This window comes from Sus scrofa, chromosome 12 (genome assembly GCF_054392235.1).
Source record: "Sus scrofa isolate SSC_HxYL_T2T_F1_AM1 chromosome 12, Sscrofa_HxYL_maternal_Yorkshire_Landrace_v2.0, whole genome shotgun sequence".
In the NCBI taxonomy this organism is placed as follows: domain Eukaryota; kingdom Metazoa; phylum Chordata; class Mammalia; order Artiodactyla; family Suidae; genus Sus; species Sus scrofa.
The window spans coordinates 65,042,357-65,065,726 of record NC_139394.1 but is presented as its reverse complement, the minus strand read 5'-3'; the positions used below and the strand labels follow the sequence as shown (position 1 = coordinate 65,065,726).

At 50.6% G+C, this 23,370-nt stretch overlaps 1 protein-coding gene across 13 annotated transcripts in view; it reads left to right on the top strand.

The window, feature by feature from the left end:
• The window catches only part of SPECC1 (sperm antigen with calponin homology and coiled-coil domains 1), a 237,481-nt gene that overhangs the window by 22,154 nt on the left and 191,957 nt on the right, over nucleotides 1-23,370 (top strand). For 2 of the 13 annotated variants that reach the window (XM_084986332.1, XM_084986337.1), the window contains exon 2: nucleotides 15,649-16,002. The exons of the other annotated variants lie outside the window; for them this stretch is intronic. The gene's annotated coding sequence lies outside the window, so the exon portion shown is untranslated. The remainder of the gene's footprint in view (nucleotides 1-15,648; nucleotides 16,003-23,370) is intronic. 13 annotated transcript variants of the gene reach the window in all.

The window sequence follows — 23,370 nt, the reverse complement described above, 5'->3', positions numbered from 1 at the left end:
AGAGCTTTTCTGGATATGTTCAATTCCTGTTGGACAGTTCTTTTCCTTTGAACACTTTGAATGTGTTATCCCATTGCCTTCTGGATTTCATTGCTTCTGATAAGAAGTCAGCTGTTAATCACATTGCAGTTTGTTATAAATGATGAGTCATTTTTCTCTTGCTGACCTCAAGCATTTCTCCTTGTTTTTGATTTTCAGCAATTTAAAAAAAAAACAATGGTATGCCTGTTTGTGGATGCTTTTAGTTTATCTTATACTATTTGGAGTTCATTTAGGTTCCCAAATGTGTAGGTTATTGTTTTCCAATAAATTCAGGAAGTTTTCAGCCATTATTTCTTCAAATATTTTTTCTTCTTCCTCTCTTCCCTCTCCTCTAGTACTCCTGTTATATGTATGTTGGTGTCCTCAATGATGTCGTAATTTCTTGGAGACTGTTCACTTTCCCTCATTTCCCCCTTGCTATGTCCTTTGTTTTTTCCCCCTGGCCATGCCTGAGGCATACAGAAGTTCCCAGGCTAGGGACCAAACTCTCACATGGCAGTGACCTGAGCCACAGTAGTGACAATTCCAGATCTGCTGTGCCACCAGGGGAGCTCTTGTCCCTCAGTTTGAATAATATCTATTGTTCTGTCTTCAAGTTCACTAATTGAAATTTTGCTAATTCAAATCTGCTGTTAAACTCCTGTAGTGAATTCTGTTTTAGTTTTTGTACTTTTCAACTCCAGGGTTTTTATATTATTCTTTTTTATAATTTCTGTCTATTGATAGTTCCTATTTGGCACATTATTGTCATATCTTCCTTTACTTCAACCATGTGTTCCCTTAATTCTGTTAACATATTAGATTTTTTGACTGCACCCAAGGTGTGCAAAAGTATCCGGGCCAGGGATTGAACCCATGCCACAGCAGTAACCTGAACCACAGCAGTGACAGTGCCTGAACCTGCTGAGCCACCAGAGAACTCCATGTGAATATATTTATAATAGTCACTTTGACATCTTTCTATTAAATCTGATATCTGTTCACTCTCACTTGCAGTTTCTTTTGCCTACTCAACCTGCCCTCCCCTCCCTGTACCCCGACTTGTCCTACCCACAGAAGAGGGTCAGACTTTGATGCTTCTTTTCCTGCATCATGATTTTTTTGGTGTTGGAAACCAGACTTTTTAAATACTATACTGTAGCAACTCTGGGTACTGATCTCCTCCTCTGGAACTTCTTGTTTTTATTTGCTTGTTTATTTGTTAAATAACTGCATGGTTTATTTTAGTTAAGTCTGTTTCCCCCCACCCCACATCTGTGGTGTTGCACCTCAGGGAGGCACAGCTTCAGGTGTGCCCACAGTCATCCTCGAATGACAGTGGTGCTGGTACACATTTTTGTTTCAACCATTAAACATAATTTAGAAGTCTTAAGAGGAGACAAACTTTATTGTAATTACCCACATTTTTGTTATTTCTCCCTTCCTAATGTTCCTAGATTCCTTCTTTTATTATTTTCTTTATGTTGTGAGAACTTCCTTTAGCCATTCTTTTTTTTTTTTTTTTTTTTTTTTGTCTTTTTGTCTTTTTGCTATTTCTTAGGGCCGCTCCCATGGCATATGGAGGTTCCCAGGCTAGGGGTCGAATCGGAGCTGTAGCCACCGGCCTACGCCAGAGCCACAGCAATGCAGGGTCCGAGCTGCGTCTGCAACCTACACCACAGCTCACGGCAAGGCCGGATCCTTAACCCACTGAGCAAGGGCAGGGACCGAACCCGCAACCTCATGGTTCCTAGTCGGATTCGTTAACCACTGCGCCACGACGGGAACTCCTCTTTAGCCATTCTTTTGAGATAAGTCTGCTGGAAACAACTCTAATTTTTCTTTGAGAATGTCTTGATTTCCCTTTGATTCCTAAAGGATATTTTTGCTGGATACAGGAATCCGAGTTGACAAGTCTTTTCTTTCAGCACTTAAGAAAATGTGTCTCTTCCTTCTGGCCACCATGAAATGATGAGAAACTTACTGTTACTTGAATCGTTTCCCCCTACAAGTAAGTGTCAGTTCTCTCACTGCTTTCAAGACCTTTACTCTTTTCAGAGGTTCGACTATGATGTGTCTCGATGTGGATTTGTTTGGGGTTCAGGTTTGTTTGTTTGTTTGTTTGTCTTTCTACCATTTCTTTGGCCACTCCCATGGCATATGGAGGTTCCTGGGCTAGAGGTCGAATCCGAGCTGTAGCTGCCAGCCTACTCCACAGCCACAGCATCTCGGGATCCGAGCCGCATCTGCAACCTACACCACAGCTCACGGCAACGCCAGATCATTAACCCACTGAGCAAGGGCAGGGATCGAACCTGCAACCTCATGGTTCCTAGTCAGATTCATTAACCACTGCGCCATGACAGGAACTCCCTGGGGTTCAGGTTTTTGAATCTTTTGCCAAGTTTAGGAAGTATTCAGCTTCTCTTTTTTGACTACTTTTTTCAGCTTCCCCCTTTTCGTTTTTTCTGGACTCCAATGACATGAGTGTTAGATCTTTTTTCACAGGCTCACAAGTCTTTGAAGCTCTGTTCTTTTACTTTTTGTTGTATGTCCATTGGTTCCTTCTCCTGGCCGGAGTAGAGCAGTTATTGTCTTAGCGTTCTGTTTTGTGAGACCACCCCTTGGCTGGCCCTTGGCTATAGAGCAGGCTTTTCTTGGGGCTTTTCTGTCTGTGTCGCCTGGTGTTTCCAGGTTGCCCACTTGTTTAGCTCTAGCTCTGGTGTATGTGAGGCAAAAAGAAAACCCAGGAAACTCACCACTGTGTTGTTCCTTGGACTCCAAGTTTCCTAAACAATCTGCCTTCTTCTCTCCATCTTTCAGAACCTTCTTCTGTTTGTCTCCTATCTGGTACCCAGGGCTTTTTGTTGTACTTAGTAGGAAGAATAGGGGAAAGTATATCTAGTTCATCTTCCCAGAAGCCACGTCCATGACTTAAAAAGAAAATCAGCTTCACCTTTGATGAAAGTGAGTTTTCTTTGAAGAGGCAGGCACGTTGCTCAGTAGTGTGTCTGTCCCCCAATCTGGGTTTGTCTGATTCTTCCTCGTGATTTGTGTCAGACCAGCAGTTTTGCGAGAAGGCCACACAGGCTCCCCTGAGGAGGCAGGCAGTGCCTGGTTGCCCACCTGCTGGTCACGGTCGACTTGGTCATTCTGTCCTCCTTTGTGTGATTGACAAATGACCTGCGGGCTCAGACTTTGAGATCCTGTGAGCATCTTTTTCTGACATCATCTTTCTCCGTGTTTGGGCGAATGGATTAAAGTTTACGAGATGGTGATTTTTTTCCCCTTAATTCTGTCATTTCACTTGCATTTGCGAGCTGGTGTTCTTCTGTGAAAAAGAGTTTTTTTCTCCTTGTCCTCTTATTCTTTTCACATCAACATGCATTTTGATTTATGTTTTGTAGTTCATTTCTGTCGTTAGTGTTTTTCCTGCTGAAATGGTCCCACATCAGCTGAACTGAGCGTCCGGCTCACGCGTGAGTTCATCGGACGTGGCTCATTTGCCTTTGCCACTCCCTTGGCGACCCAGACCCACCTTGTTCATTTTGTACGCCCCACCTGGAATCAACTGTGTCTCCAAGAAGCCCTGCTGCCTTTTAGTAAGGAGGGCACTTAGAAATGTTGGTGAGTTTCTAGGGGAGAGAGTGGGAAGATGAGAGCAGTCTCGAGTGAAAGCAGAGTTTCGCAGTCATAAAATGCCTCCTACTTTCAGTGACTTAGGTTCCCTTTCAAAAGTTAGGTCCAGTTTCTGAATGATAGCAATTTGTGAGTGCCTCACTTCCCCACAAGACTGGATTTCTTGGCGGCCAGGCTGGCATCTTTCTCACCTTTATATTCACTATATGTAGCATAGTTTCCGGATCAGAAGAGGCACTTGCTGTTTAGACTTAAATTATGTTAACTAAGCTCAGACACTGTTCGTCTTCTGGTTCATGTATTTTCCTAACTCTGTAGAGATGACAGAAGAGGATTTGGCGAGAAGCTGCCGTGGCAAGGTTCGCAGGCTGTAGGCACATTATTTCACGTTTGAGAAGGTGTTTCTGATGCAGGATGGCAGACCTTTTATTGGCTTCAGCAAGCTCCCAGGGCTGTAATAAGATCTGAGGCGCTTCTGACCAGGTAATGGTAAGGCAGTGGGACTGACTCACCTGGGATGATTTTGCTCAAGGCGACTTTCAAAGCTTTATAGCTCACCTTCCAGGCGCATAGTACGCCACTGGTGCCCAGCCTCTGTGTAGGAGAACTAGGAGCTGCCAGATGCTCCTTCACTGTGGTTTTGTGGCTTTTAAATCAGTTGCTCGATTTCTTTTCCTCACTGTCCTCTGGAAGAGAGTGTGGTGGTTTCCAGACAAACTGAATGAAGATGTGATGAGACCAACCTGTAAAACTCTTTGATGTGTAGTCGTTCCATGAAAGCTGTGTTAAAAGTGCAGAACTAACTTAGTCATTATAGTAGCAGCACAGGAAGCCCAGCACCGTGTGTGGGGGGTTGTTTTTCTTTAAGAGAGTTGTATTATGGCACTTTAACGAGAGTTCCAAATGACAGGGTAGTTGCAGGCAGGGTCTAGCTTTGAGAGTGTGAGAATGATGGCACGGGAAGGTTACAGGTTTTTTTGGTTGCCTTTAAGAGGGTTTTGGCAGAAGGCACACGTACAGTGGAGTTAGTTATAACCTGCCTGTTGAGTGAAGGAACAGAACCTAAAAGGAGCAGCTGACATATTAAACATGGTATTTATCAGGCAAAGGGTGTGTGTATGTGTGTGTGTGTGTGTGTGTGTTGTTGTTGTTTTTCACGATTAGGAAGAAAGCTTTTATTCCATCAGTACTGGCAGCGTTAGAGATAGTCCGTGTGTGTCTGTGTGTGCCTTTAGATGTCAAAATACGAGAAAAGCTGGGGATCCTTTAGACCAGGAGGCTTGCAGAAATGTTTTACTTCCTGAATTTAATTTACTTTTTCAAAAAGTGGTTCTTCAGCCACAGACTCAAAGATTTGGAAACCGCACGTGTGGTTACCAGGGGGGAGGCACGGGGCGGGGGAGGGGTGAGTTAGGAGGTTGGCATTGGCACACACGCGCATGATTGCCTGCAGAATGGACGGGTGACGGGGACCTACGGTCTAGCCCCAGGAGGTCTATGCCATACTCCGTGATGGCCTGTATGGGAGAAGACTGAAAAAGAACGGATATATATGCATGACTGATTCACCTGCTGTACGCCTGAAACTAACATGGCACTGTAAGTCGACTCGACTCCCATAAAAATGTTTAAAAAGTGTTTCTTACTTGGTGTAAAAATTGCAGACAATGTGTATGTGTAGGTATATGTGTGTATACATCTAAATGTGTGACTCGGCGTTAGGGCAGGGACCGAACCCGCAACCTCAGGGTTCCTAGTCGGAGTCGCTAACCACTTCGCCACGACGGGAACTCCCAACACTTCAATTTTTTTTAAAAAGTTGCAGGTATTTAAGATTTTGCCAATCGTTCTCCTAGGAGCTGGTCCATTTCCAGTGGCTGAGAGGCTCCCCCTCAGTCTACCGCAGACCCCTCCTCTTTCCCACACTCTCAGCACCCTCTGTTTTCCCTCTGTGCCGCTGCCAGAACTGTATGAAACAATTATCTGCTCCCTTGAAAGTTCCCTCTCCCTCCTCACCCCCCGAAAGTGAAAGTCCTGGGTGGAACTGTCTCTGATGGAAGCATTATGTCTGTGCTGTTCACACGTGTAGCTCCAGCACCCAGCGTAGCTGCTGACGCGGGATGTGTTCTCCGCAGCGATATGTCCCCACCGTCGCCCTGGTGCTCTCCGCGTTCGTCCCTCTGGCACGTGCCACCGATCATTATTTCTTATAATGAAATCTTCAAGTTAACATCCAGGGTGTGCAGCCTTCCATGGATATTTTTAACCATTAATCTTTCATCTGTTTTTCTTTTCTTCAACTGGGCTGTTGACCTCATAATTGATTGTTTCTGCTTTTATGTGATATTAGCTCCACTGCACGTATTTTTTATCACATCTGTTGCTTGTCTTTTGAATTAGTTTATGGGGTTTTAGGCCATTTACAGGTTTCAGATTTTTACGTAACATTATAAATCTCTTTTTTGTGTCTCTGGATTCCATGCCACCTGTCGAAGGGTGTGTCCCACCCCACGGCTTTAGAATTTTATTTGTGCTTTCTGGTAGTCGTACTGAATCTAATTGTCGAGACACATAACTGACTCTGTTTCCCTTCCAGTAACCATTTTGCCTTGGTTGTCTGGGTAAGTATATACTTAAGCTCTAATAAACACTGTTCCACTAAATACTGCATTTAGTCCTCGTAGGGGAGGGCTCTGGGCACACTTTGCTGGTCTGATGTTTGTCTCTGGGAGATTCCTCTAGAAGGGTCTGTAGAACTGTTTTCCATGAGGTCTTCCGTGTCTAAAACGGTCTATCTATGACCTTGTACCTGACAGTCAGGTTAGCTGGTAATAAAATCTGTAGCATAAATACATATATATTTGCTTTTTAGAGCCACACCTGCAGCATATGGAGGTTCCCAGGCTAGGGGTCCAATCAGAGCTACAGCTGCCGGCCTCCACCGCAGCCACAGCCACCTGGGATCCGAGCTGCATCTGCTGCAACCTACATCACAACGCCAGATCCTTAACTCAGGGAGGGAGGCCAGGGACGGAACCCGCATCCTCATGGTTCCTAGTGGGATTCGTTAACCACTGCGCCGCGATGGGACCTCCGTCTTTCCCTTTAAAGGGTGGTGGTTTTACGAGCAGTGCCTCAGAGCTGGCCGTTCCCGGTTGACCTTTTTCCGGGTGAGGCTTCATGCTCCGTAGCTTCCTTTGAATACCAGGGTCCTGTTCGCATGTGTTGTGAGCCTGCGAGGCTGGCACGGCTTCCTCGCCGGCAGGCATTCGTCTCCTCGTCTCCTCTTTTTTCTTCTCGGCCCTTTGCGTGGGATTTGACCTCCTTCTTCCTGTCCGGGCTCTGAGCCGCCCACACCTGTACTTGCAGGTGTTCAGACCTGCGACCTGGTGGGATGTACAGGCTGGGTCGTCCCTCCATCCCTTTACCCGGATGTCTCCTTCTTTTGCTCCCAGTGTCCCTGTCCTGATCCATTTGGCGTGTACCCTGGCCGCTTTCCTCCGGGTGGGCCTGTGTCCTGAAGGGCGCTTTGGCGGGTTGCCACGGTTTCTCCCTCAGCCTCCCCTCTGTCCCCGCAGAGCGCTGGGTGGACGAGGCCCCCTTCCTCTGCGTCCTTCCCGCCCCCCTGCAGCCCAGTGCTCAGGTGCTGGCTATCATGGTGGACACTGGAGGCAGAGGTGGAGGTGGGGACCCGCCCTCGGGGGACATCTGTATCCAGCAGGGTGTCCTCGTTGGCACAGCCGAGCGCTCGGCCCGTGCCGCCAGCTCCCACGGGCGTTGCGGAATTGGGCCTGCGTGTTCGCAGTGTGTGGTTGAAGACTCTGGCCATGTTCCTAATTTATCTGAAACGATGCTTTTGTGCCTCATCCGTCATTGGTACTGTTGTTTGGGTTGGAGGTCGAGGGAGAGCGTGGAGCAGAATAACTCCTGTTCACTCATTTGCAGTTAGAAACTGATTTACGTCTTGTAGGGTGTGGTCTGGCTTTCTCTTTCCCTCCTTTCACTTGGAAGACATGCTTATATGTTTCCGATTTCCCCCCTTGTTACCTTTATACCCTTAAGCAATATGCTTTCAACCTCCTTCTCAAGTTACCGACTTACACGTCTTCTGATCAAACTTTTCTGAAACAATAAAGTAATCGGAACGCCTACATCCTGTAATTTTCAAGTTTTGTGACCCTTTGAGAATTATTGTTTTTACGTTGTTAGCCTTTCTCTCTGGACTTCTTTTTTTTTTTTTTTTTTTTTGACCCTGGGCCTCATAGGCCGGGGTAGGGCTTTGGGTTGCATGCACACTGCAGCGGGACAGCACTGGGAGTTGTTTTTTTTTTTTTTTTTTTTTTGCTATTTCTTGGGTCTCTCCCTCTGCATATGGAGGTTCTCAGGCTAGGGGTCGAATCGGAGCTGCAGCTGCCGGCCTACGCCAGAGCCACAGCAACGCGGGATCTGAGCCGCGTCTGCAACCTACACCACAGCTCATGGCCACGCCGGATCCTTAACCCACTGAGCAAGGGCAGGGACCGAACCTGCAACCTCATGGTTCCTAGTTGGATTCGTTAACCACTGAGCCACTATGGGAGCTCCTCTCCAGACTTCTTAACATCGTGTTCAGATTTGTAGCCATAGTTACACAGGTTATTCAGCCTTAATCCTGTTTTGAGTTGTTTCTGTGTCTCACTGGGTTCGGTGCCACCCGTCATGCTGAACACCCCACCCTGGGCTCCTCTGGGCACTTGGGTTACGCAAGTGGAGGAAACAGGTGGGGTGTCTGTCCCAGAGGGGGGCGGCAAACAATGGACCTCATAAGTGAGCATCGAGTAATGTGCTGGGGGGACGAGGGCTGGACCGGAGGGAAAGACAGCGGGGAGGGGAGGCCCGGCCTGCGGGGGCTGGGCTGGCGTTGTAAGGAAGGTGGTCGAAGAGGGGCTCACTGAGCAGGTGACACGAGAGGACAGCCCTGGGTACCTTGAGAAGGGGGTCCAGTCATCCTGAGTGGAAGAGGCAGTGGAGCCAAGACCCAGAGGAGGCGCAGGGTCAGGAGGGGCCGTGGGCGACTGTGGCCCCACCTTCTCCCTGAGCAGGAGGGGGAGCCCTGTGCCGTGGGCGTTCCCATGGCCACCCTGCCTGTCACCTGGAGAGTGGACCGTTGGCAGACGGGACCAGGGTGGAGTCGTGCTGGGAGCTCTCCATCCACCCGCACGTTTTGCCCGTGTAACTTTTAATTGGCTAGGTTACGACTACAGTTTTTTGAAGGGGTCTTTTTTAAAATATTGAAGTGTAGTTAATTGACAGTGTTGTGTTAGTTTCAGGTGTACAGCAGTTACAGGTTGTGCGTCTATCTATCTCTGTACAACTTTGTACGTACGTCTCAGATTCTTTTCCATTACAGATTTTACAAGGTACTGAGTCTAGGTCCCTGTGCTATACAGGAGGTCTTTGGTTTTTGTTTTATATATAGTGGTGTGGCTTTGTTAATCCCAGCCTCCTAATTTACCCTTCCCCCTCTAAAGGATTCTTGAGTGCTATAATCCTTAAGTTCTTTCATGTTTTATTTTATTTTTGGCGGTGCCTGCAGCATGTGGAATTTCCCGGGGTTGGGGATCAAACCGGCGCCACAGCAGGTGTCCAGCGTAGAGGCTGGAGAAGGTCGTTTCCCTGTTACGGGTGATGATGCTCCTGTTTCATTTTCGGAGGTTATCTCTCTGTGTCCCCCAAGGACCAGTCAGTTTTGCCAGGTCAGAGCCTGTCTTGTTTTTTTTTTTTTCTAGCAGAGGCACTGTTGATATATAATGTCGTGTTAATTTCTGCTGCACAGCAAAGTGATTCAGTTATACATGTATATACACTTTTTCAAAAATACTCTTCTTGGCGTTCCCGCTGTGGCTCAGCGGTGTCTCTGTGAGGATGCAGATTTGATCCCTGGCCTTGCTCAGTGGGTTAAGGATCCCGAGTTGCCGCAGCTGCAGCTCCACTTTGACACCTGGCCCAGGAACTTCCATGTGCCACAGGTGTGGCTGTAAGAAGAAAAAAAATATTCTTCTCCATTATGGTTTATCACAGGACATTGAACATAGTTCTCTATGCTCTACAGCAGGGCCTCATTGTTTAGCCGCTCTGCATGTGATAGTTTACCTCTGCTGACCCCAGCCTCCCAGGCCATCCCTCCCTCAAGCCCCCCCCCCCCCGGCAACCACAAGTCTGTTCTCCATGTCTGTGGGTCTCTTTCTCTTTCGTAGATATGTTCATTTGTGCCATATTTTAGATATCATATAGTATTTGTCTTTCTCTTACTTCACTTAGCATGAGAAATCCCTTGCTGCATCCAATGTTGCTTCCGATGGCATTATTTCATTCCTTTTTATGGCTGAGTAATATTCCAGTGTGTGTGTGTGTGTGTGTGTGTGTGTGTGTGTGTGTGTGTAAACATGTGTACACACACCACATCTTCTTAATCCATTCGCCTGTTGATGGATATTTAGATTGCTGCCACGTCTTGGCTGTCGCGAATAGTGCTGCTGTGAACATAGGGGTGCGTGTATCATTTTGAATTCGTTTGGTCGGGATAGACGCCCAGGAGTGGGATGGCTGGACCATATGGTAACTCTAGTTTTCTGAGGACCCGTAGTGCCGTCCCTAGTGGCTGCACCAGCTTCCGTTCCCACCAGCAGTAGGGAGGGTTCCCTTTCCCTGCACCCTCTGCAGCTTGTGTGCTGTTTAGACTTATTAACAGTGGCCCCCTGAGCGGGGTGAGCAGGTGCCTCCTTGTGGTTCTTGCATTCCGGAGAGCCTGTCTTGACTGCACTCTGCTCGTTTCCTTGGCCGCCGGGGAACCCTTGTGGGCTGTGCTTTGAGCGGGTTGGGTTCCGAGCGTCCGGCTCTGTCCGCCTGCCGCCCGCTTCGCTGTCGGCTTCCCTCTGCTCTGCTCTGCGCGCCCGCCCCGTGGCCTTATCGTGCTCGCGGGCCTCTTCCGGGCGCGGCCGCCCGTGTTCTCCTCCGTTCCAGTTTCTCCGACGGCCCTTCCAGTCCCCGACCGCTTCCCCGCCTCGGTTCTGCTCCTCGCTCTTCCCCGTGGCCTGTGCGCTGCCGGTTCCCTCCGCGGGCGTCGTGTCCACCTCCTGCCGGGCGGGTTCGCTCCGGGGACCGGCTCCGGGTCGTCCTCCTGGGGAGCAGCCCTGGCAGGGTGTTCTTTGCTTCTGCCTCTTCACGTAGAGAAACCTGTCACTTGCTGAATTTCCTTCTCGCTTTTGACCTTAACTGGAGGGAAGAGTAAATAAATGCGACTGCTTTCCTAAGGGTTCCCAAACGTGTAGCTTAAAAATTGCATTTTGTGAAAAAGGAATAAGACAACATACAAAAGCGGCTGTGTTCCCTGGTCCCCGGTTGCCAGCCCTGGAAAGAGCCAGCCCGCGGAGAACATTCCTGGAGGGGAACTGCCTGGGTCAAAGCGCAGAGGCGGCTGTGAGTGTCGCAGGGGTTCCGGACCCGCTGCTCAGGGGACAGCGGCTTCCACGTGCCGTCGCCTCAGCCTCGCCAGCTCGGGCTCCACCAGACGCTTCAGCTTCTTGCCATGCTGGTGCGTAAAATAGGTGGATAGTTTGAATTCACATTTCCTTCATTAAAAGCGAGCTCTTCTCTGTGAACATTTTTTGCCTTTGCACATTTTTATTTGGGATTAATGGTGGTTTTTTCTGGGGTTCGTTGGCATCTTTTATGCATAGAAAAACTGACTTAAAGATAAATTAATTATCTTGGTCTAGATAGGAGGAAAGGGTATTTTTTCTCAGTTCATTCAGTGATGTTGATTTAACTGTGTGCTATCTTTAAACATGCAGAAAGAGGAGTTCCCGACGTGGTGCAGTGGAAACGAATCGGACTAGGAACCATGAGGTGGTAGGTTCTATCCCTGGCCTCCCTCAGTGGGTTAAGGATCTCGCGTTGCCGTGAGCCGTGGTGTGGGTCACAGACGCGGCTCGGATCCCCCGTTGCTGTGGCTGTGGTGCAGGCCGGCAGCAACAGCTCCAGTTAGATCCCTAGCCTGGGAACCTCAAAATGCTGTGGGTGTGGCCCTTCAAAGACAAAAAGAAAAAAAAAATGCAGAAAGATTTGCTTTGTGTGTAGCTGATTTTTTTCTTCAGTAGCTGCTGTGTTTTCATAATATAAATAGAAGGGGCTTCCCCTTTCCACCTCTAAAGATCTCCTGCATTTTCCTCTGCTAATTATTTCTTTTCTCTGGAATGTCTGTACGCTGAGGTCATTTTCTGGAGTCAGAGGTAAAGTAGGATGTGTGACTCCACTTTCCCCACATGCCTGTCCAGCTGTTTCCCACCATGTATTGAATCCATCGATCCTTCCCTCGGAATGTCAGCTTTATCACGGATTAAGTTCCTGCATGTGTTTCCACCTAATTCTTTTTCTTTTTCTTTTTTTTTTCCTTTTTTTTTTTTTTTTTTTTTTTTTTTTTTTTGTCTTTTTAAGGCCGAACTCCGCCTGTGGAGGTTCCTGGGCTAGGGGTCCATTCAGAGCTGCAGCTGCTGGCCTACGCCACAGCCACTGGCAATGCTGGATCCTTTTTTTTTTTTTTTCGGCTGCCCTGAGGCATATAGAGTTCCCTGGCCGGGGATCAGATCAGAGAATGGTCAGATCACTCCCAAGATGCCGCCCAGCGCCGGATCCTTAACCCACTGAGCAAGGCCAGGGATCAAACCTGTGTCCTCATGGACACTAGTCGGATTCTTAACTCACTGAGCCACAGTGGGAGTTCCTCGACCTAAATCTTTTTCTTTTCTTTCTTTCTTTCTTTCTTTCTTTCTTTCTTTCTTTCTTTCTTTCTTTCTTTCTTTCTTTCTTTCTTTCTTTCTTCCTTTCTTCCTTTCTTTCTTTCTTTCTTTCTTTCTTTCTTTCTTTCCTTCTTTCTTTCTTTCTTTCTTTCTCTCTTTCTTTCCTTCTTTCTTTCTTTCTTTCTCTCTTTCTTTCTTTCTTTCTCTCTTTCTTTCTCTCTTTCTTTCTTTCTTTTTTTTTTGCTTCTTAGGGCCACACCAGAGGCATGTGGAGTTTCCCAGGCTAGGGGTCTAATTGGAGCTACGGGCTTACACCACAGTCACAGCAACTCGGGATCCAAGCTGCGTCTGCGACCCACACCACAGCTCACAGCAATGCCCGATCCTTAACCCACTGAGGGAGGCCAGGGATTGAACCCACCACCTCATGGTTCCTAGTCGGATTCGTTTCTGCTGCACCACCTCGGGAACTCCCACTATCTATGATTCTTTGTTGGGAGATATGTTTACTTCCTGGCCGTGAGTTGATTTTGCGGACAGAAACGAGGACGGTTGGTGGGTTATTCTGCATTCTCTTACCGCGGCCCCCTGGGGGTACAGGAAATGCATTTGCAGGGCTGGTAGAGGAAACAGGACTGTTGCTGCTGTTCTGGAGGGGCCTGACTCTAACCTAGGCCCTTGTTTGCTAGCTTCTCCTTGCTAGCATCGTTCTTGGGTTAGACCGGCCCTGGATATTCTCCAGGAAAAGACCTGCTACCGTTTTTTAGGCAAACGTGCACATGAGCTGGTGCAGAAGAGCTGTTTTAAGCACAGTTTCATTGTTTAAGAAGCGCATCTTTGTTTTCATGATCTTGCAGATTTGCTCACTGCTTTACTGAAAATAGTACATGGAAAAATACGGCACAGTGTGTCCCAAATAAGCACTAGGGTATTTCTTTTTAAAAGCCTTCTGTCTTGGGCTTGTCACATGCTTTCTTTCAAATGTATATTTATATAAGCATCTGTTTTAGTGCTTTTGCTGCTGAATCAAACTTGGGCCCTCTTGCCAAGCTAGTCCACGGGCTCCAGGTCGTGTGAAGGGCGGGACAGCGTGAGTTACAGGCCCAGCAAGGAGACCGGGCAGCTCGTGCTCACGAGGCCTGACCCCCCCTCCCCCCAGGGCTCCCAGGGGAGGGTCTGTAAAGGCCACCCTCGGGCTGAGGGTCACAGGGGCCCGACCCGCCTGGGCCCCGCTCTCTGACTGGCTGGAGGGAGCAGGGTGGTGTCTGCAGACTCTCCGTCGTCATGCTGGGGTCCTGGCCTGCCTGGGGTCTGCGTGCTGGAGGTCAGCCTGCAGTTCCTGTGCCCCCCTGGTGGGCGACTCAGTGCCCGCAGGACAGCTGGGGTCCGGTCTGCAGCCCACAGGGAGGAATGCGAGGTCCTGCCTCCGTCTTCGGGCCAAACTTGTGTTCTTCGGCCTCGCTGGACCGTTTGCCTTTGCCTCTGTGTTTCCTCACGTCTCTGACTAAGTTTGCTCTTTGGAACTCGGGGAGGGCCGAGGAGGCCAAAGCCTTTCTACAGACAAGAGGCAGGGACACGGCGGGGCTGTTCCCGGGAAGGCCCCAGGGTCCTGCTCAGTTTCACTTTTCCTTTGACGTTTTTCGTTACTTTATTAACTCACCAAACATCTGTTGATCACCTGCGCCTCGCTGGGTGATGTCTAGGTCCTAATGATTGGTGGGAATAGAGCAGCCACGTGTATAACCCGGTGGGAAGACTGGCTGCCACTAAGAAGGTTCCAGGTCGTGGTCAGGTCTGCAGAGAGAGTGAAGCAGGGTGGTGTGACAGTGACCTTGGGGGCGCTGTCTGAGGGCCGTCCCTGCAGTTACACTTAAAATCAGTGGCCATTTGTTAAGGAGGCAACGTGGGAAGATGGGAAAAGCATGGACCTCAGCGTTAGATGAGATTCTGTGCAAAAATCGGGTTTTCTCACGGAATTATGCGAACTTCAGCAAATGACATCACCTCTCTGGTCCCCAGTTTCCTCAGCTGCCCCAAGGGTCAAAATAATCCCTAGCTCACAGGGGCTTTTTTTTTTTTTTTTTTTTTTTTAGGATTAAATGTGACAATTTAAGCAAAAAGGAAAGCTAGGAAAGAGATCTGTGACAGTCGCTTTATAGGTAGTGGCTAAAGTATTTCTAGCCGAATTGCCTTCTTCGTTAAAATGTTAAAAACAAGAAGTTTCCCCATGATTTCATTAGTTTTACCATCTTGTGCCTCATAAGGTGTTTCAAAGAGAGCACCTTTGAATGACCGTCTCGCTCGCGGTCACCATGGTAACTGCTAAAGGGGGGCTCCCGGGTCTCAGCTTCTCCATTTCCACGAATCGTCGCAGTTTAAGGGTCGTCGACTGCCGGTCAGACTGTGTGGAGGCATAAATGATGGACAGGGAACTACATCTGTATTAACATCGCATTTGTATTAACAATAAAATAAATGTTAGCAGAGCTGAAAGGTAGCATCTCAAGAATCTAGACAGCTGGAGTTCCCTGTGGTGCAGTGGGTTAAAGACCCGGTGTTGTCACTGCTGTGGCTCTGGTTGATACTGTGGCACAGGTTCGATCCCCGGCCCAGGAACTTCCATGTGCTGTGGGCACGACCGAAAAAAGAAGAAGAGTCTAGACTCCAAACCAGGGTTCAGCGCCGCCTCAGTGTGATCCCTTCCCACGGGGGCCGCCGGCCGCCGTGGCCCAGAGGCGTTTCACTACCTCGTCTCTACTACGAGGGGTCCGGGCTGGGACCTCCCAGGACACAGGCTGAGAGCAGGCAGAGCCCCTCGATGCCAAGCCTGACCGGGCGGCCGATGGGCACTTTCCAAGGGATTCCGAGGCCACGCCGGTCCTCCTCTTAGACGGGCGGCCCGTCCCATGCGCTCGCAGCGGGAGCGGGACGGTTAGAGCCACGGGAGAAGGTGGTCAGGACGACGAGGCCCCCGCAGGCCCGGGAGCCGCCGCCCCGCCGGGGTCTGGACGGGAGAGAAGGTGGGAAGGCGAAGGCTCGGGAGCGCGTGTTTCCCAGCCGGGCCGCGCGTCTGGTTGTCGTGGAGACAGAGCCACAGGGAACAGCACCCTCTCCTCCTTCCATCCCGAGTCCCTGGGCTGGGGCTCTGCCGGCCGTCCCCACGCAGCTGGGCCTCGACTTCCCTCTCCGCTGTGTCTCCTTGTCCACCTAGAAACGAGCTCACAGGCTTCCTGTCGGCCGGAGTCCACCCAGAACCCCCTCCTGACCTCTGGCTGCTGACCTGCGGCTGAAAACTGGCCGAGTCTCCGGGAGCCGCCTCCTCCATGTCCTCGGTGTCCCCTCCTCCTTCCTTCTGTGACCTTGCCGCCTTCCCTGCCTTCTGGCGACTCTGTTCCTGCTGACCTCCGCCGTGACCGCCCAGGGCTGTGTCCATCTGCCCGCTGGACTCTTCCAACCGAAGGTCTCCGGCCGGAAACTCAGCACGAACGGAACCCCTCGTCCGCTTTGGTGGCGTGCTGATTCGAAACCGGGTCCGCCCATTCTTCGACGCTTCTCCTTTCAGGAGGTGGGTCTTCATCCCCGTCCTGGACATGGGTCCTGCTAATGAACCGAACAGGCAGCAAGGACGGTGCGAGGCCTGAGGGTCCTTCGAAGCGTGGCAGCCTCCTCCTTCTCTCTCCCTCCTGGGTCACCTGGTCTGGGGGAGGCCCTGTGCCCTAGTAGAAGGATATTCAAGCCACCCCGAGACAGGTTCACTTGGCCAGAACCTCGGGTCTACCAACACCCGGCACTTACGTGCCAGGCATGTGAGTAAACCCCTTGGAGCCCTGGCCCCAGTCAAGCTGCAGATGCCACAGCCCCAGCTGGCTTCCCGCTGAACCAGAACAACCCAGCCAAGCCTCTCCTGGATTCCTGACCCACAGAACCTGCGAGATGATACATGTTGGTTGTTTCAAGCTGCTGAATTTTGCGGGTCATGTGTCACACCACAGTAGATAACCACTGCGCGTGGCAACCCTTTTTCTTTTCGCAGTCTCAGCAAATTGTTCCCAAACCAAGTAATACCTCTTTCCTCCCCCAGATCCAGCTGGTGATCAAGCCGTCTTATTTCCATGTAGGCATCTGTTGGTTTAGCCTCTCCTGAATTTCTCTGTCACTCTCTTATTTTACTCTTTCTCATCCAGACTGTTTAAATTGCCTCCTAACAGGTTTCTGGCTTCCAGCTTTACTCCCTTCTAATCTGTCCTCCACACTGTCGTCAGAGCAGTCGCTCTAAAATGTGAATTTGCTTAAATCGTCCTCACTGACTCAGGCTTATCAAGTCCAAACACCTTAGTTCTGCAGGTAAAGCCACTTGAGCTCTGAGCCCTTCTTTTTGTTGTTGTTGTTGTCTTTTTGCTATTTCTTTGGGCCGCTTCTGCAGCATATGGCGGTTCCCAGGCTAGGGGTCTAATCGGAGCTGTAGCCGCTGGCTTACGCCAGAGCCACAGCAACGCAGGATCCGAGCCGAGTCTGCAACCCACATCACAGCTCACGGCAACACCGGATCGTTAACCCACTGAGCAAGGGCAGGGACCGAACCCGCAACCTCATGGTTCCTAGTTGGATTCGTTAACCACTGCGCCACGACGGGAACTCCCTGAGCCCTTCTTCATCTGCAGCTCCATCTCATGCAGGAGAGAGTTCAGCCGTCACAAAAACACTTCTTTATATTGCTTTGCAGCATTTTGGTATAGTTTTCAAATATGCCAATGACAGAGGAAAAAGTTCCTTAGTTTGTAAAGAGGACAGTCAGCGACTGGGGAAGGCAGCGTCACGGAGACCAAGCCGCCCATCGGTTTGGTCCCATCAGGGTATCCTATCGTCTTAGCATCAACAGTCATGATTTCTGGGTAAGATTCAGTCATATTGATACCAAGCTACTGTTTTGTGAGTCACCCGAAATCGCAGAAACCCGTTTTCATCAGCATCAGTGTCATGCAGTTTTCCATGAAATAGTTTTACCTCATTCCTCATTTTATTTATTTTTTAAATATATTTTGGCCCTGCCCTCGGCATGTGGATGTTCCTGGGCCAAGGATCGAACCCACACCACAGCAGTGACAACACCAGATCCTTAACCCGCTGTGCCACCAGGGAACTCCCATCATTCCCCATTAGAAATACCATGGGGGAGAAACAAACCCGCAGTGCTGCACACTGAAGAGACAGGTCATCTGTGACTACAGCTGAGTTAAAAATGTTTACCCCTTTCTCAGTCCTGAATGAAGGTCGGATTGTGAATTTAAACCGTCGGCTCTCATGCCAGGAGAAGACGTGTGATGTGGCTGGTTGGGTCCTTCCCTCCCTGGCTGCACCTGGGACAGGCCCTGCCCCTGTCTAGAGTCCCGGCTGCTCCACTGTGCACCTCGGCCCTCGACTCTGAGCTCCCACTTAAAAAGCGCAGCTTCGAACCCCGCACCGAAGTCCCCGGCGATTCCTCTTGCACGTGGCGTGCACGGGAGTTTGCTCAGAGCGCGTGTTCGCAGAGGAATCTCACTGACTTCTCGTTCTCTTTCGTCTCTGACCAAGACACACGGATCGTTAAGTGGTTCGGGTCTGGAAAATGTCCCTTTCGCGTCTGTCCTGTACTGGTCTTGCCTCTGAGGAGTGCCGCGTGCAATGAGGCCTCCGCAGTTTCCCTTTGGCGTCTGTCGGGTTTGCACTGAGCAACTTTATCACATTGCCCTTGGGGAAGAACTTGGTCGGTCACCAAAGAGGCCACTGTGCTTTGCTTGAAAGGGACCTGGGAGGCATGCGTGGGGGTTTTGCCACTATTTTGGGACCTTCATAAAAGCACTAAAATGCCCTGGCGTCCGGAGCAAGTGTACCACCGGCCCCCTGACTTCCACTTTTCCAGTGTCCGCTGCTGGGCTTCCTGGGCGCACCCCCTGTTTTCCCTGGCCGTGTGGCACATCACGCCGCACAGGACACGCGCCCCTCTGGCACGCATCTCGGTCCTGTTCCCCAGCGGCCCCACAACTGTTGAGTCATATTTATACTCTCAACATGACTCTCCTATTTCCTTGAAGCACTTTGCTGTATCAGAATTTCTGAACTGATAGAATGCTACAAAAAAAAAAAAGAGGTGAAAACTGAATTGTAACAACAAAGATAAACACACGTAACCCATGTGATGAAACTATATGGTGACAAAACAGTAACCGACTAACCTGGGTGGACCACATCCTCTTAACCGAAGGCTGGCTGCAGAGAAGTGACCAGCGCAGGTGCACATTTCAAACTGCTGTGTCGTGGGACAGGATTTCGGGGGAAGGAATCAGCTTACATTTCAGATGTGTCCGGGGCAGGTGGACAGAACCGTGTCGTTTGTTCCTTTGGTACCAGAGGACCTTTGGATACATGCCAGCACCACTTTTCTTTCATGCTATTCAGCAGGCTTCTACCAGGTGCCCTCCGCGGGCAGCTCCGTGGGCAGCGAGCAGCATGGGGCAGAGTTTCTGTCCTCATGGAGCTGATGTTTTGTGCCTGTGTGGGTTTCTTTTATATCAGATACAGTGTGTTCTTTGCTGCTTATTTTCTATTTCTCCTTTTTCTTACCTATTATGTTTCAGATCAATAAGCTATTTTAAGTCTATGTCCTCGTTTTTGAAGTACTTTGTTCTCCAATGTAACAATTGTGGGATTAATCATTGTGCGTATGGGTTTAGAAATTCCATGTTAAAGATTTCAGATGTAGGAGTTCCTGTCCTGGTGCCACAGAAACGAATCCGACTAAGAACCATGAGGTGGCGGGTTCGATCCCTGGCCTTGCTCAGCGGGTTAAGGATCCGGCGTTGCCGGGAGCTGTGGTGTAGGTGGCAGAAGCGGCTCGGATCCCGCGTGGCTGTGGCTGTGGTGGAGGCCGGCGGCTACAGCTCTGATTCAACCACTAGCCTGGGACCCTCCATGTGCGGCCCTATGAAGACAGAAGACACAAAAACCCTTCCAGGTATCAGACACGAAGCACAAAGACTCAAACCTGGAAGCCCAGGGAGTGCAGAGCGCAAAGTCCGCCCTCTCCTCCCGCTGCTCCCGGGGCCCGCGGTGCGGTGCGCCAGGAAAAGCCTTGCCGCTGTTTCTTTATTCATTTCTCCTCCCGAGGTGCCCTTCCTCGTCTTTGCGCGTGTGCTCCTGTGGGTATCCCTGTCAAAATGCGGGCCCACAGCATCTCAGGGCTTTCGTTCGTGTTTGTTGGATCCCGGGCAGAGTAAGCATTTTTCATGTTTATCCGTCTTTAGAATTTTGGTGAATCGCCTTTTCCTGCCCTTTGCCTTTTTTTCACTGGGACTGTTGTTTCTCCTCGAGTTAATTCTGGTAATCTATGTTTTCCTGGAAAATGATCTGTTTTGCCTAATTTACAAACCCCTACATATAATTATGTGCTTTTTCTTGTTTCTAATTTGGATGCCTTCTTTTTCCCCTTCCTTGATTAAATTGGCCAGAAGGTCTATCTTGCCAGTCCCTTTCAAACATCAGCTTTGAGGTTTATGAATCTTCTGGACCATTAAATATGTCTTCTGTTTCCTTAATTGCTGCTTTTTCTTTTCTCATTTCTCCTTCCTTCTCCTTTCTGTGCAGCACGGGAAGCGGGGAGCAGAGGTTCCGAGGTCGTTGCTGGGGTTTGGGAGAGAGATTGGTAGCATCCCCCGCCCCCCGCTCCCCTCCCCCACCACCCATGCAGGCCGTTCAGATTCAGGAAGAAACAAGTCAGGCCTCCGAGGGCCGTCAGTCGGCCCTATGAATGAGGCCGCCCTGAAGAGCAGCGTTTCGAGGCTGAGTTAACGGAGAAAGTCTTAGGAGGAATGTGTTCTGGAAGGGTCAACAGGAAGCCAGTCAGAGGGAATAAATCGGTTGCTGGGGGGCAGTGGGGGCCACGTGCGTGCTCTCCGGGGTTTCAGTCTGCATGGTTCCCTCCTGGGGCCAAAATGCAAACAAAGAAACACGAGTGCTCTGGCGGCTGCTGGGCAGGGCCCAGGGAGGGGCATCCAGAGAGCCGGTGGGGCGCCTGGTGGATGGGGGTGATCTTGGGGTTCAGCCTGGACAGCGAGTCTGTGACACCTGCGGTGGGGGGAAGCTGAGACAGGAAGGGTGCAGGGGCTTCAGCTCCCTGTGACCAAGCAAGCCGGGCTGGGAGGGAGGTGGGCGGGGGACCCCTGAAAGAGGAGCGGCTGGACGTTAGGGAGGGTCTTTCAGGGTCAGAGTGCTGATGCGGGAGTCAGGTGCATGGGCGCCTCCCTGAGGATGACGGGACTCGCGGGGACCAGCGCTGAGTCATTCCTCTGCTGCTCTGGGGCTCTTGTTCTTTCCCAAAATTAGTTTAACATCTGTTTTGAAGCCAAAAGAGTCTCTGCTTTCCTATTCCTGGCTAATTAAGCAAATTCAAACACATGCATAGCCTCACTCAGCATCCGCACACAGCCAGGAAGAGAGGCGCGGTGCGGGTGGCAGGTGTGTGGCTCTCGAGGCAGAGGGTGGTCCCTGCCACGAGGACAGCCGGGAGGGTCCGGCCCTGGAGCTACCTGGCGACACTGACCTCTCCAGGGTTCTTGGTGCGTGTGAATTCATCAGGCACCATGGCAGTGCTTTTGATGAAATGACAGCAAGATACGGTAGCTCTGGAGCTGGCAAACCTCTCCCAGCCGAGCACTTACAGAAGGAGCCTGGCCTTTGCGCCTCCCTGGGGCCGGAGAAGCCAAGTGACCCCTGCGTCAGAGGCCGGAGAAAGCCAAGCCTCACTAACCACCCCTCTCCCAGCCTCCCTCTGTAATCACCCCTCTCCATGTAATTTCCTACAGTGAAATGTTAGGCTTTAGAACCAAATTAAAAAGTCGTCTAAAGAGATGGTTTGGTTAACATGAAAGTCAAGGGCCTCTTAGGAGGAATGAGTGTTTGGAGTCAGGCTTTACCGATGTTTGCAGAGAAGAGCAGGGCGCTCCTACACGTCGCTTCCGTCGGGGAGCGTCTGTGGAAGGTTAGCCTGATTAGGGGCGCCGAGGCCTCGGGTAAACAGTTTCTGTTTATGCCAGGGTTCCCGCAGCAGAACTGGCGCGGATGCTGGCTAGGTGAAGCGTAGAGACCCAGGGAGATGTTTTGCTGCACCTTGCCCGGGGGCGGGGGCCCCTCTTTGGGTGTCGTCCCGGACCCCCGGGGGCAGCTCCCGGCTCTGACGCACGGATCCGAGGACCCCACAGTCCTGACGGTCTTTGCCAAAACGTGTCAAGCATCGGTTTGAATCCCATGCAGCGTCGCTGTCGTCTTTGGGCTTCGTCCTAGTTATTTTTAGGGCTGATGCATTTCTTTTCCAAGAGCCAAACAGAACATTTTCAGGCTTTGATTTTCGGCTGAGGTTTAGTAAATTCTGTTCTGTGGAGAGCTGGCAGGTTCCCGCGGAGGCGCTTATGCGCTTTGCTGGCACCGAGGTTTCCTGCCGCGCTGGTTTGGACTCACAGTTCCATCCCGGGAGTGGGGCCGCCCTCGGGCCATGCAGACTCCGTGCCAACGGTCCCCTGGCCGTGGCAGTGCAGTCCGTCACTCCCCCTGTTCCGAGGGAATCCAGGCGGAGGGGCTCTCGGTCCCTGCAGAGGAACCTGTCCAGGGTTTACTTGTTTCCACAATTGAGAAAGCCTTGGAGTTCCCTGGCGGCTTAGCAGTTAAGGACCTGGCATTGTCGCTGTTGTGGATCAGGTTCGATCTCTGACCTGGGAACTTGTGCATGCCAAAAAAAAAAAAAAAAAGAAAAAAGAAAAGAAAAGAAAAGAAAAGAAAGAAAGCCTTCCTTGGGTTACACTGAACTTCTTGCATCGTAAGCCATCAAGGTTCGAATAGAGGCAGAGCCGTCAGGCTGCTTAATTGTTGTTATACTGAAGGAGCACGTGTTCATTGCAACTAATGTAGAAACATCTTAAAAACGCAAGGAAAATTAGAACCATTCCAGCACACAGAGACAACATCCCCCTTTTGGGAATTTATTTTTCAAACGTTTATGTTACCGCGATAAGAACCCCGAACCTGAGACCTACTCTCTTGAGCAAGCACGTGTACCGCGCACGGTTTGGGGTCACGGGTGCCCACTTGCCGGGAGCAGCTCTGGAGCTTTTTACCCACCTGCCAGACTGAAACTGCACGCCCGCTGGGTGATAGCTCCTCATCCCCGCCGGGAGCCCCTGAGCCCCTGGCTGCCCCCACTCTGCCCTGGGGCCGTGTGGCTTTGACAGTCCGCCCCGAAAGTGGAGTCGTGCGGTGTTTGTTCCTTTGGGGCGGGCTTACTTGGCGGAGCGCGATGCCCTCAGAGGCCATCCGGTTGTCCCGCGTTTGCCAGCTTTCCTTCTTTTCTAAGGCCGAGGCTCTCCCGTGTGTGGACAAACCACGTCCTATTCCCTCATCCGTCAGGGGACGTTAGGGGATGTTGTGACGAGTGCTGCGGTAAACAGAGGGTGTTACGTCCGAGATCCTGATTTCAGTTCTTTGGGTTAAATAACCAGAAGCGGGATTACAGGACCACGTGACAGTTCTGCAGTTGACCCTTACACGTGGATTTGAACCGTGTGGGTCCACTTATGTGCAGATTTTTTAAAATAAATGGACGGTTGGCCCTTTGTATTCACAGCTTCCACATCGTCAGCTCAGTGCGGATGGAAACGTGATACTCCATCCCTGGGTGGCGGAGTCTGTGGCCGTGGAACCCGTGGATACAGAGGTTGCAGAGGCGGGTCTCGAGTGTCCGTGGGTTCTGGTGTCTGGGGCCGGTCCTGGAACCAATGCCCCCAGACTACGGAGGGACAGCGGTACTGTTGATGCTGTTTTCCAAGCGTCTGCACTTAGGTTCTCACCAACGACATGCACGGTTCCACCGTCTCTGCATCCTCACCAGCACGTGTCTTTTGTTTTCTTA